This window comes from Trachemys scripta, chromosome 4, assembly GCF_013100865.1.
Source record: "Trachemys scripta elegans isolate TJP31775 chromosome 4, CAS_Tse_1.0, whole genome shotgun sequence".
In the NCBI taxonomy this organism is placed as follows: Eukaryota; Metazoa; Chordata; order Testudines; family Emydidae; genus Trachemys; species Trachemys scripta.
Genome location: NC_048301.1, coordinates 134,567,584 through 134,581,674, shown reverse-complemented (window position 1 = coordinate 134,581,674; position 14,091 = coordinate 134,567,584). Strand labels below are relative to the sequence as shown.

General features: G+C 51.0%; 1 pseudogene; it reads left to right on the top strand.

Annotated features, from left to right (window-relative positions):
• Positions 1-683: 683 nt before the first annotated feature.
• Positions 684-1,619, top strand: LOC117876555 (annotated as a pseudogene).
• Positions 1,620-14,091: the final 12,472 nt, after the last annotated feature.

Below are 14,091 nucleotides of genomic sequence, written 5' to 3'. Positions count from 1 at the left end.
CTCCAAAGAGGCCACTGGTGAGGCCTCCGCTGGAGTACTGTCTCCAGTTCTGGGTGCGGCACTTTAGGACAGATATGGACAAATTGGAGTGAGACCTCAGGAGAGAAACAAAAATGATAGACGCTTTGGAAAAGGTGACCTCTGAGGAAAGGTTAAAAACACTGGGCATGTTTAGTCTTAAGAAAAGAAGACTGAGGGGGAACCTGAGAATGGTCTTCAAATATGTTAAGGGATGTTATAAAGAGGCTGGTGATGAATTGTTCTCCATGTCTACTGAAGGTAGGACAAGAAGCAATGGGCTTAATCTACAGCCTTAGAAATTTAGATTAGATATTAGGAAAAAACATTCTAACTATAAGGGTAGTTCAGCTCTGGAACAGGCGTCCAAGGGAGGTTGTGGAATCCCCATCATTGGAGATTTTTAAGAATAGGTTGGACAAATACTGGTCAGGTTTACTTGGTCCTGCCTCAGCACAGGGGGCTGGAGTTGATGACTTCTCAGGATCCCTTCCTCACCTACATTTCTGGTATTCCAGACTCACTTTGACAGGTTATCCAAGTCCCTGGACTTGTCTGTGATTCTTGATACTGAATCTGATCATCCCTGATGACAGCTCATGTTCTGCCTTTGATGATAGCTGGCAATAACTGCTTCTCTCTACTCTTCTCACTCAGCAAGTCCCATGGGGGATGAAAACCGAACAGAGCTGATACAAGTACACTTCCAAACCTTCTCGTCCCTCCTCGAGATGCAGCTGCTGATTTTCCTGGTCTTTCTGCTTGTGTACTTGCTCAGCCTCTGTGGGAATGCCACTGTTGCGCTCACTGTCCATACTGACCACTCCCTCCACACCCCCATGTACTTCTTCCTGGCCAATCTGGCAGTGCTGGAGATCTTCTATTCTTCTGTCATTGCCCCCTTGGCCCTGGTCAACCTCCTGTCTGGGAGGAAGGCCACCATCTCCCTTGCTGGCTGTGGCACCCAGATGTGCATCCTGCTGGCCATCATGGCGTACGACCGATATGTGGCGATCTGCCACCCACTGCAATAAACCGTTATTATGAACTGGACGGTCTGTGCTTGCTTGGTGTCAGGGTCACTGGTTCTGGGGTTCCTGTTAGCCTTGCAGTTGACCATCCTGCTATTTCATCTACCGTTCTGTGGCACCAATGAAATCAATCACTTCTATTGTGACGTGCTGCCCGTCTTGCAGTTGGCATGTGCAGATACACAGATCCACCAGGCCACCCTCTTTGTTGTTAGTGTGATAGTCCTGACTATACCCTTCCTGCTGATCTGCATCTCCTATGTCTTCATTGTGGCTGCCATCCTGAAGATCCGCTCTGCAGCTGGTCGGAACAGTGCCTTCTCCACCTGCTCTTCCCACCTGACAGTCGTCCTCCTGCAGTACGGTTGCTGCAGCTTCATATACCTACACCCCAGCTCCAGCTACTCCCCGGAGCAAGGCCAGGTGGTGTCTGTGGTCTATACCTTTGTCATCCCCTTACTGAACCCCCTTATCTACAGCATGAGGAACAAGGACCTAAAGGGAGAGCGCTGGGAAGGGCAATACTGTCCCAGAGAAAGTGACCACTTTGGACCATTGGTCGGTAAATGACACCTCCACCGAAGACACAACAGGCGATTGGATGGCTCTTGGATATTGGCTGAAGAATGTTTCATCTCTAAGACATCAGTTCCTGTCTTGTCACTGGTAGGGGCTGGGAGTGGGATTGTGATATTATCTAGACAGGTGCTATGGAGCATTACTTTGATTCTAAGGAAATTTAGGATTCACTTTAGGAACCGTATCCAGAGAAGGATGAAACAGGTGGTTTGTCTAAGAGCAGAAAAGGCTCAGGCTTCTTTGGCGTGTGGATGGACACACTGATTAGATAGCCTAAAACAGTTCTTATAGTCCTCTGTAAAAGCGAAAGGCAGGTTAAGCTTTATGGGGTGCTGAGGAGTGGCATAGTGTGTCTTCCTTGAGAACGAGGGCAAAATAATCCAATCTTTATGATCATTAATAAGGAAATAATTAATGATTATGCTCCAGCTGCTGGCTCTCCATTTGCTTCTGAGCTTTGCCTGTTAGTCATTCCATGACAGGATGAGAGGTACTTCACCTATACAGCTGGAAAACGTAAATCTGTATCACTGCATAAACCATAGGAAACCCTATGGAACCTAAAAGGAATATTGCCACTGCAGTTCCTGCACATGACCACAGGAGACAGTGTTGCCTTGCAATGGAAACCAAAGGAGAGCTAGAGTCTGGCAGCGAGAAATTCACTGCTTAAAGTGAACAGCAACAAAAAATAAATTCATGTCCATTGTGATTTTTATTATGCATCCCGACACCATGACATCATCTGAGGAGAGCTTGCAGTACTCTCCTCCTCTCTGAAATAAATAATTATATATGCCTTTTATCACCAATAAAACAGATTCCTTGAAAGTTAATGCTCATTCTTTGACTACTAACCCTGTCCTTGCTGTCTTAGTGGCATGGGTGGCAATTAAAATGCCCCAAGCTCCTCTCGTGATAATGGGTCAGATTTCAAAAACTCAGGCTTTTAGATCTGAGCATAAAATTGTGAACCTAATTTGTTTTTGCAATGACTGCAATTGTTGATGGAAATTGAATATGTGCATATATAAATGGCCTGTTAAACGATAGTGATCCTTAGAGGATAGAGCCCTTGACTGGGACTCAAGAGATCTGGGTTCAACTCGTTCCTCTGCCACTGGCCTGCTGGGTGACCTTAGGCAAACTTCCAAAAAAAAAAAATCAGAACATTTTGTTTTGACATTTTTTAAATGAAATGTTTCACTGTTTTGCTCCAAAAAGGCCCTTACTCGTTAACCGCGACACAAGATCGNGTTCCTCTGCCACTGGCCTGCTGGGTGACCTTAGGCAAACTTCCAAAAAAAAAAAATCAGAACATTTTGTTTTGACATTTTTTAAATGAAATGTTTCACTGTTTTGCTTCAAAATTTCCTTTACTTTTATATATATAAAGTTTTAAATGGTCAAACTCAAAAGGCTCAATTCCCCCCCCCCCCTTTTTTTTTTCCTTTTCAATTTGCCAAAAAATTTGAGGAAAAACTTTGGCCTTGAATGAACCCAAAATGCATTTTACCCTCTTGATTTTTTCAGAATTGCCGGTGAACTGGAAAAGACTTTTTTTTCCACTGTGATGGGGACTGTAAACCCTGAACTGGTGACAAAGGGGTTAAAGAACTGCTGTGGGCAAGGCTGGCCTCTCCCTCCAGCCCTGTCAGTCATGTCAGGGTTGGTGTGACGTGGTGAACTAGGTCCGGAGGCCCCCTCCTAGAGCCTTTGCAGCCCTGCTGCACCGCACCCCAGAAAAGAACAGAGGGACAGTCCTCCAGATGGCCTAGAGTGGCTGCAGAGAAGCAGCCAATCAGAGGGGCTGCTGGAGTGGCCAATCAGGGGGCAGAAGGGCCCTATAAAAAGGAGCAGCAGAAGCAGAGTTGCTGCCTGGAGCTTGAAGAGGGAGTACTGGGTGCCTGGCTGGTTGGAAAAGCAGCAGGACCATGGACAACCCACTGCAGGCATGACTGAGCCCAGAACCTAGCCAGACTGAGTGAGGGCTCGTCTGACTGAAGACTAAGCCCATGGAAGGCTGCCAGAAAGGACATATCAACTGAGGGTACTGAGATGGGCCCTGTTGCAGTGTTAGAGAAGGCTGTGTTTCCGGGAAGGAAGCCTTAGTGCTATGGCCTTGTACCATGGCCATGAGAAAGAACTAGAGACTGTACCCCAGAATGGGGGACAGTGCATTTCGGATTGCTCAGTGGTTTGAGCATTGGCCTGCTAAACCTAGGGTTGTGAGTTCAATCCTTGAGGGGGCCATTTAGGGATCTGGGGCAAAAATCTGTCTGTAGCTTGGTCCTGCTTTGAGCAGGGGGTTGGACTAGATGACCTCCTAAGGTCCATTCCAACCCTGATATTCTATTCTATGACTCGGTGAGAGGGATGAGTCACTGAAGACCTGCTGAATAACCATCAGCCAGGAGGGCACTTGTGAGAAGTGAGTGCCAACCTCATTACAGGTGGAATAAGGGTTTAAAAGCAGGAAGTTCCAGACAGTTGCTGGGCAGCTCTGGGAGAGAGCAGACAGTAGTTCTACAGCTCCCAAGAGGAACTCCTGGAAAGCTTCAGGGAAACTGCCCTCAAGAAGGTCATTCCCCAATTACCAGCACTTACAGATCCCAAGGTGAGCAGTTAAACATTCTGTGCTGCAACCCTCCACCCTTCCCAGTGGTAGTGAATTGGAAACAATACTGAAAGGGCTCGTGGAGTGGGCCACCAGAAATCCCATCCTTTCAAATGCAGACAGACCACTTGGTGTAATTTAGTATTGAATAGACTCCCGTTTGTGCCAGCAGGGGCGTCCTGCGGATTTAGCAGTGCCCAGTCATCAGGAGGTGCCCATGAGAGACCCAAGCATTGTGACATTCACCCACCTCTATTTATAACGGCCTACTCCAGGGATTTTGGCACCTTCTGTTGAAGCATATCATACTGGTCCCTGTCAGAGAAAGAAGAACAGGAGTACTTATGGCACCTTAGAGACTAACAAATGCATCCGAAGAAGTGGGCTGTAGTCCACGAAAGCTTATGCTCTAATAAATTTGTTAGTCTCTAAGGTGCCACAAGTACTCCTGTTCTTCTTTTTGCGGATACAGACTAACACGGCTGTTACTCTGAAACCTGTCAGAGAAAGGATACTGAGCTAGATGGGCTACTGGTCCAGTCCAGTCCGGCAGTGACTGTATTCACAATATCTGCTTTACTGTGCGTGCCTTCATTCCATCTCTGCCCTTTGAGGACTACTTCCAGAGATGGAAAGCATTTCAGTTTCCATGAACCCTCCAGTCCTAGATTTCCTACTCGCCCTGCAAATAAGGGCTCAGTTAGTGCCAGTTGCAATGGCGTCTTTTCTAGTGCTGACAGCTGATAGAGACCCTTCCAACTCATTTCATACAGATCACTGAGAAGTCAGCAGACTCATAAATTTTAAAGGCTAATCTGACCCTCTGTATAACACAGGCCATAGAATGTCACCCAGTTACCCCTGTATCGAGCCCAGTAGCTTGTGAGACCATCTGACTTGATCATTACCTGCTTGTGGTTAGATTGGCACTGGTTACCTAGAAGTGAAAGGCTCCATATCCCATGCAAAAGAGCCATTCATTCCCCCTCCCCCATAGGGGCAGGGTGGAACAAGTTCTCTGGACTCTTAGTGCTTCATAGCCCTTTCTCCTGAGTCACCCACTGACCTGGGATGCAGTGGAATCAGGGCTCTAATCCTGGAAGGCTCCATGTCTCATTCCCTGATTCCCCTTAATCAGCCCTGTCCCTCCAACCTTAGGGCAAATTGGAACCAATGCCCTAAAGATGAAAGCTTTCATATCCGAGTGTAGTAGCGTCACGCCGGGGCTCTACCCTCCGAGACGGAGGGGTGCCACACCGGCTCACTATAGCGCAGACGGTCAAAGCTCAGGTCCCTTTAGGCAGGGGCTGAGCGGCCCTCAGTTCAGGGAGCTCAGGCCCTTAGGCAGGGGCTGGGCGCTAATCAGCAGTTTAAGCAGGCCCAGGCCCTGGATCAGGGCGGGGCACAAACAGTCACAGCTCAGGCTCTTGGATGCAGGGGCTGAGCAAACAAGCAGTTAAGGAGCTCAGGCCCTCTGGTGCAGGGGCTGAGCAGACAAGCAGTTGGGGTAAGCCCAGGGTCCTACACCTGAGCGTCGGGTGAGGGGGAAGCCTGCCACCCGTGAGCGGGGTGGTAGGGGTTGACGCAGGCCCACCCATTCCACTGCGTTCCAGCCCGGGGCCCTAGCAGCGGTTACTGCTGCTGCTGGTCAGTGGGGTAACCTGACCGAAACACACTGACATTGGCTCACAGGCCTCTGCAGCCTGACCGGGGTCAGCTACCCCCGGGCTACTTCCGTTTTCCCCCTCAGGGCCTACCTCCAGCAGCATCAGTTCCTCTGGTGCGAGGCTTGGGGGCCGGGCCGGCAGCTCTTCCCCAGGATAGCTGGCACGGGGCAGGCTTGGCCAGTCCTCCTCGGGGTAGCTGGTCCGGGTCAGGCTTGGCCAGTCCTCCTCGGGGTAGCTGGCACGGGGCAGGCTTGGCCAGTCCTCCTCAGGGGTAGCTGGTGAGAGGTAGGCTCGACTGGCGCGGGGGGGGTAGCCTGCGGCTGTCTCCCCACCGGGAGCTCGGCCCGGGACGTCTGCTCTCTCTGGCAGTCTGGGCTCCACTGAGCTCTGCCGGCGGGCTTTTATACTTCTGGGTCAGGGCCGTGACCTCGGAGCGGCGGGCCCCGGACCCGGTGGCTACGCCCACGCTGGGGTTGGAGGAAGCTCAGCCCTATCGGAGATGGAGGGGTGCCACACCGGCTCACTACACAGAGACACTGACCTCCTTGAGCCATTTAGTTCCCAAAATTGAAAAGGCAGGGGGGAAATGGTCACTCTCTCTGGGAGAGAATTTTTTTTCCAATTCATGACTCTCTTCAGTGCCTTCTTGAGCTTCTTGTTTCTCATGCTGTAGCTCAAAGGATTCAGTACAGGGATGACAAAGGTGTAGACCACAGATATCACCCAGCCTTCCTCTGGTCAGTAGCTGGAACTGGAGTGTAGGTCTATGAAGTTGCAGTAGCTGTATTGCAGGAGAACAACCATTAAATGGGAGGAGCAGCTGGAAAAGGCGTGGCGTCAGATGGTTGCAGAGCAGATTCACAGGATGAAGACATAGGAAATGGAGCTCATCAGGAATGGGATGGTCAGGATTATGATGCAGCTAACAAGCTGGTGGATCTACCTATTGGCACATGCCAGCAGCAAGACATGCAGCACATCACAATAGAAGAGATTGATTTCATTGGTGTCACAGAATGGCAGGTGGAACAGCAGAAAAATAAACTACAGGGCAAACATGAACCCCAGCACCAGCAATCAGCTATAAAATGCACACAGACAAGTCAGCTCATAACAAGGGATAGAAGTGGAGTTGTATCAGCCTGGTTTCAACCTCCATGGAATCAGCACTTGAGACTGCTAAAAGAGAGGAGGAGAGGTGATTCAGCCCGCATCAATTCTAACACCAGTCCTGGTGATCCCATTAAAATGAGATCATGACCCACTTTGGGGTCCCAACTCACAGTCTGAGAACCGCTGGACTAAATGGTCACATTGTCCCCATCTGGTCTTGGAAGCTATGAAATCTAGTGAGTAAAGTGTGATGGGACCTAAATCTACCAGTATGGAAGAAGGCTGTGAGATCCTAAAAGACACTATGATTAATGAACCACAGACAATGATTCCTTGAAAATCCAAGGAACACAAAGTGGCCAATGTCACTGTGCAAGGATCTACTCAAAGATCAAGCTCTATAGAAATGCAACCGGGGGAAATACAAATGCTGCTCACAGGTGATTCAGGTCTTCAGATCTGATGGCAGGAAGGGCAAATAGCTCTGGCTAGATCATGGGCATCCTATTCACTCCACAGGGCCTTACTCTTGGGGGATTTCTGAACCACTGCGTGTGCGCATATTTCATGTGCTGCACATATTTTTAATATTTTGTGTGCGCATATTTCATGTGCCACATATTTTAAATTTTTTGCAGACAATAGCTTCTGCTGAAAAGTTGCTGCAGTTGCACCTTTTTGCTAGAACACAGCAGCTGCTTCTGGCAAGCCCCAGCCAGCATAGGGAAGAGAAAGAACCTGCCTTCTTCACTGTGCCTGTCAGGCCAGGTCAGGAGACAATGTCTATGGGGAGACAAACAGCATGGGGATGCTGGGGGTTCAGACAGGGGCTCATAAGAGCTAGTGGGGGAGAACAGACTGGGACAGGGGCTGAATGGGCATGGAAGCGCAAGGCCACGGGGAGAGGGAGGTGCAGGACCACATGGGCAGAGCGGGAGGGGATGTAGAGCTACAGGGAGAAGGGGGATGGCTGGATGGGGGCACAGAGACATAGGGACAGGAGCAGATGTGCCTGACTGAATGGGAGAAGCTAGGGATCAGCCAGCGTCTGCATGAGGATGCTCCCTAACAATCCCTCTCCACCCCCACCCCCCAAAAAAACTTCCATACTTTTCCCATTCATTCCCAACAACCCTCCAAGTTCATACTTAGGTTCCTTCCCAGCAATTACTTCCCCCTCCCTCAGATCCTCCATTACCCCTGACTCCCCGAAGCCTTTGTACTGTTTCTGAGGGGTGCGGGAAATATGGGTCTGTACTGTAGTTTTAGCCTCTCTTATTCACTCTATCAAGGTGATCCTTTAATTTCAGGCACATGTTCTATGGTATAGGTGGGAGCACTGAGAAGGCAATTGTAATTGATATGTGTCAGAGGCATAGTACTAAGATGACTGGGAGGAAGTTTTTCCATAGAAGATGTATTAGTTGGTCATATTGAAATTGTGGATATGTGGCTCGGATTCATAGGAATCCTGCTGAAAGTAGTATGACTTTTGATGTTAGTGAGAGGGAAAATAATTCAGGTGTAACAGGGAAGGGCTTAACAATGAGTGATTCACTGACTTGCAATTGCTCAGCCAGATGATGTTGGGTCAGGAGCAGTGTCACTGCTATTCTTGTTGTAAAAGGGGGCTGGCATGCCCTTAGGGGCTGTTGAGGGTTCCATTGACCCCTTGGATGACTGCAGAGTTAGGGGTAACATTCAAGACTGAACCCCCCACTGATGTTTTAATGTGTAGAGATCCTAAGGCCAGAAGAAACTTTTAGATCATCTAGTCCTGTGGTTTTCAAACTGCAGCTCACGACCCAGTACTGGGTCACGGGATGTAAGGCACTGGGTCGTGGCGGCTCTGGTCAGCACTGCAGACCGGGCCATTAAAAGTCCCATTGGTGGTGCTGCCCGGCTAAGGCAGGCTAGTCTCTACCTGTTCTGACACCGTGCTGCGCCCTGGAAGCAGCCAGCACCAGGTCTGGCTCCTAGGTTCAGAGTCCATGGGGCTCTGCGCACTGTCTCCACCCCGAGCACTGACTCTGCACTCCCAATGGCTGGGAACCGGCCAATGGGAGGTGGGAGGGGCAGTGCCTGCAGGCAAGAGCTGCATGGAGCTGCTTACTCGCCTCTGCCTAGGAGCCGGACCTGCTGCTGGCCGCTTCCGGGGCACAGCGTGGTCCACGGTGCCAGGACAGGCAGAAAGCCAGACTTAGCACCCGCACTGTGCCGCAGACTGTGAGCTGCCCGAGGTTAGCCTGCGCCCCAACCCCATGTCCCAATCCCCTGCCCCAGCCCTGAGTCCTGCCCCAAACCTGGAGCCCTCCTGCACCCCAAAGCTCTCGTCCCTGGCCCCACCCCAGAACCTGCACCCCCAGCCCAGAGTCCTGACCCCCTCCCACACCCCAACCCCCTGCCCCACCCCAGAGCTCCCTCCCACACCCTAATCCCTTCCTTCCCGGCCCCACCCCGCAGCCCTCACCCCCACACCCCAACCATCTGCCCCAACCCTGAGCTCCTCCCACACCCTACACCCCTCATCCCCAGCTCCGTTGGGTCGTGGGCATCAACAATTTTCTTCAACTCGGTTGCCAGAAAAAAAGTTTAAAAACCACTGATCTAGTCTGACCTCATATTAGCCTGTTGAGCTTAATAAAAGGCTCTTTCCCATACTTATGTCCAGGAAGGAAGGGGAAAGGACAGAGGGTTTTTTAGTCTCATTCGTCCTTTCCTCTGGAACCTCAGAGTCCAATTTGTGACAACAGGGAACAAAGCTGGCCTAAGAGCCATGGAACTTCCTTCCTGAGGAGGATGTTGGGAGCCCAGATCTCAGTGCCTTCAGAATACGTGCAAACTCCACTTCTCTAGCCTAAGCCAATAGCCCAGACACCAGCCAAGGAAAAGAAGACAGGAGGATGAGGAGATGTATATGAACACTGAAGAGTGGTTTGCATGGACCTAGCTCAGCCACCAGTCTGAGTGTGTGATAGCTCCGGGCTGTAAGAAACAGTCTTTTAGCTCACACTGTAGACAGTGCTGGAAGTCTCCAGATCCATTGCTGGTCATGACCAAGCTGGGAGAACAAATAAGCCAAGAATTCAGCCATCTCCTAGGACTAATTCTTAAATTGGCTCAGTTTGTGAGGTCCTGCGGTGACAGGTGCAGTAGAAGAACTCTCAATAAACAGAATCTCATTTTGATCCATTTGAAACTGGGCTTGTCTACACAGGGAACAAGTGCAGAGTAGCTAGTGTGCACCAGTTCCTGCTGGCTAACTCCCCATGTGGACACTCTTATAGCACACTATGAATGCCTCTGTGTGCATTAGCTTCATGCACTTTGGAAGTGTACTAAACTAGACCACCTGAGGGCACTCTTAGCGCACAGTAAGAGTGTCCATATGACCAGTTAACTAGTGTGGAGTAGCTAAAGTGCTTTAAATTCACACTCTAGCTTGCTGCACACTAACTTCCCTGTGAAGACAAGCCTTCAGCTTGCTTGGCCCCAGAATTTCTGATCTGAAAAGAAGGGGAGGGTTGGAGAAGTATCCTTTGTTAATTTAAAACAAAGAATTATAGATTTGGGACAGTCTTAAAACCCTGTCTGGTGTAATGATGGACAATGTTCATGTAATAATACCTGCTCTCTCCCACCTTTTGTCTCCTTAGGGCATGTCTACACTACAAAGTTAAGTCGATTTTATGTAAGTCGACATTGAGCCTCTGATTTAAGCAAGTCGATCTTGCGTGTCCCCACTATGCTCATTGTGTCAGCGGAGCGCATCCTCACTAGCAGGGCTTGCGCTGACACACGGAGTGCTGCACTTTGGGTAGCTATCCCACAGTGCATGAAGCTGAGTAGAATTTTGGGTTGGAATTGCAATACCTTATGGGACCAAAATATTTGCATGGGTGGCTATGGGAACATGGCATTAGCCTCCCATAATGCATTTACCTCACTGTCTCCCTGAAATCAACAGCAAAGAAACTAAGGCTTTTTCGCACCTTTTTTCCTAAGCCTGGGTTATACATGCAAACGCTATAGCACAGCAAGCATGGACCCCACACAGCTGTACATTGTTGTGAGCATTGCAAACACCTTGTGCCTTATCCTGCAGTATTTATACAGGGACGGATTAACCTTTTGTGGGCCCGGTGTCGAACATATTCGTGGACCCCCATGAGGGTAAAGGAGCATAACATGGGGAGGTCAGTCCCCAGAGCAAGGGGCCAGCCAGGGGCAATGGGGCATAGATGGTGGGGCCGGCCCTGCTCCACCCAGCCCAGTGCAAGGGCACTGTATACAAACCAGCCATGGCCAGGCACACATTGGCCCACCCAGCCCTGTGCTGCCAGCATGCCCCTTCCCCTCGGGCGTGGGCACATGCTGTGCCACACAGCCCCTGACTCCCTATGCCCAGCATCCCCCGGAACTGCTATGCCTAGCAGCCCCTCCCACACACCCTCCACCTTCCCTGAGTGGCTCACAGCGGGGGGGGTATATGTAGGGGGAGTGCGGGGGCCCCTTTGCTCTGCCCTGCCCCGATTCCACCCCCTGCCCCAAGGCCCCCCCTTGCCTCTTCTCCGCCTCCTCCCCCAAGCGCGTTGCGACCCCACTCTCACCGTCCCTCCCAGAGCACTGGAAAATAGCTGTTTGGTGGCGGGAGAAGCGCTGAGAGAGAGGGGGAGGAGCAGGAACGCTGCACTCTGGGGGAGGAGGCGGAGCATAGGTGGGGGAGGGAGGAACTTGGTTGCTGGTGGGTGCAAGGGAGAGGCGAGGGGCGGAGAAGAGCTGGCGGGGGCTTGGACTGCAGCCGAAGCAGAGCAGGCCGGGCCGGGGCCCCTTTGGAGCCTGGGCCCGGTGCCATGGCGCCAGTGGCGCCATTGTAAACCTGGTACTGTTTACTCAGCTGAAGCAGGAGCCACTGCGCGGAACAATGTGATGCCATGCCAGCAGCCCTGCTGGAAGCCATGGAGTGGAGCAATTCGCAGTTGCTGGCGACAGTTGCACATCACCTTGACACGGTTGAGTGCCGCTTCTGGTCCCGGGAAACAAGCACTGACTGGTGGGACTGCATTGTTATGCAGCTATGTGATGATGAGCAGTGCCTGCAGAACTTTCGAATGCATAAGGCCACTTTCCAGGAACTGTGTCAAGAGCTTTCCCCAGTCCTGAAGTGCAGCAATACTAAAATGAGAGCTGCTCTGACAGTTGAGAAGCGAGTGGTGATAGCTCTGCGGAAGCGTGCAATGCCTGACTTACTACAGTGGGGCATCAATTTGAAGTAGGTAAATCTACTGTGGGGTCTATTGTGATCCAGATTTGCAGGGCAATCAATAGACTTTTGGTAAGAAGGGTGGTGACTCTGGGCAACGTGCAGGACATAGTGGATGGTTTTGCCATGCTGGGCTATAGATGGAACGCATAAATCTATCTTGGCACCAGACCACCTTGCTAAAGAGAACATAAACTGAAAGAGAGACTTCTCAATGGTGTTGCAAGTGCTGGTGGAACCCAGGGGCCATTTCATCGACATCAATGTGTGATGGTTGGGAAAGGTGCATGACGTGTGCATCTTTAGGAACTCTGGTCTGTTCAGAAAGCTGCAAGCAGGGACTTTCTTTCCACACTGCAAAATAACCATTGGTAATGTTGAAATGCCCGTTGTGATCCTGGGAGACTCAACCTACCCCTTGCTCCCATGGCTCATTAAGCCGTACACAGGCAGCCTGGACAACAGTAAGGAGCCATAGGCTGAGCAAGTGCAGAACGGTGGTGGAATGTGCCTTTGAACGCAATATCCCCATTGTTATTGCTGCCTGCTGTGTGCTCCATAGTATCTGTGAAACGAAGGGAGAAAGGTTTCTGGCGGGGTCGGGCGTTAAGGCAGATCACCTGGCAGCCAATTTTGAGCAGTCAGACACCAGGGCAATAAGGAGAGCACATGGAGGGGCTCTGCATCTCTGTGAGGCTTTGAAAACCAGTTTCAGCAATGACCCACGGTAATGTCTGTATGTATCCGAAGAAGTGGGCTGTAGTCCATGAAAGCTTATGCTCTAATAAATTTGTTAGTCTCTAAGGTGCCACAAGTACTCCTGTTCTTTTTGTGGATACAGACTAACACGGCTGCTACTCTGAAACCACGGTAATGTGACACTTAGATGTTGTTCCTTACCAAGCTGTCCCCTTCATTTCATGTACTCCCCTGTGAACTCCACCCCCACTAACCACAGAGTGCTGAATGAATAAAGAGCCTTTTCTCCTCAATCCGTTAAGTTTTATGATACTCACAAACACAACAGACAGCAAAGAAAAGTAACCTGGGGCAAAGAGGCTGATAACACTGTGGGGGTGGAGGGGGAGAAGAAACCAGGACAGCTTGCTTACAATTGCACTGCAGTAACAATCAAAAGTGTGGAAATGGGCACCTTCTGGTCCTTGTACCCTCCCCTGGAGTTGAGTGCAAGGGATACCGGACTTCCACCCGACCCACATCCAGGGCTGGTGCTACCATTTAGACAAACTAGGCGGTTGCCTAGGGCGCCAAGATTTGGGGGTGCCAAAAAGCGGTGCCCCCAATTTTTTTTACATCGTTCCTACGCCCCCTCCCCGAGCGCGCAGTCGCCACTCCACTTCTCCCACCTCCCAGGCTTGCAGTGCCAATCAGCTGTTGGCGTCGCAAGCCTGGGAGGGGAGGAGAATTAGAGCGGGGGCAGCGTGCTCGGGGAGGAGGCGGAGCAGAGGTGAGCTGGGGTGGGGGGCTCCACCCGGGGGCGGGGGGGCGGGTAGCTGCCGCAGGGCTGGGAGGGGAGCGCAAGGTGGAAGTTTTGCCTAGGGCGCAAAACTTCCTTGCACCGGCCCTGCCCACATCCTAGGACGTCTGGGAGAGGAGGAACTTGGCTACGATGGCATCAGGTTCAGCATAGGCTGCAGCAGGACTCTAGCATCCAGCTGCCTTTCCTGAACCTCAGCATGTCTGATTGCTCCCTCATAATCTGCAGTATCTCTTCCTGTGTGGCATGCTCGTGTTCCCTGCATCCTCTCCTGTCCTCCCTGTCTTTGTGCAGGTTGTCGGACA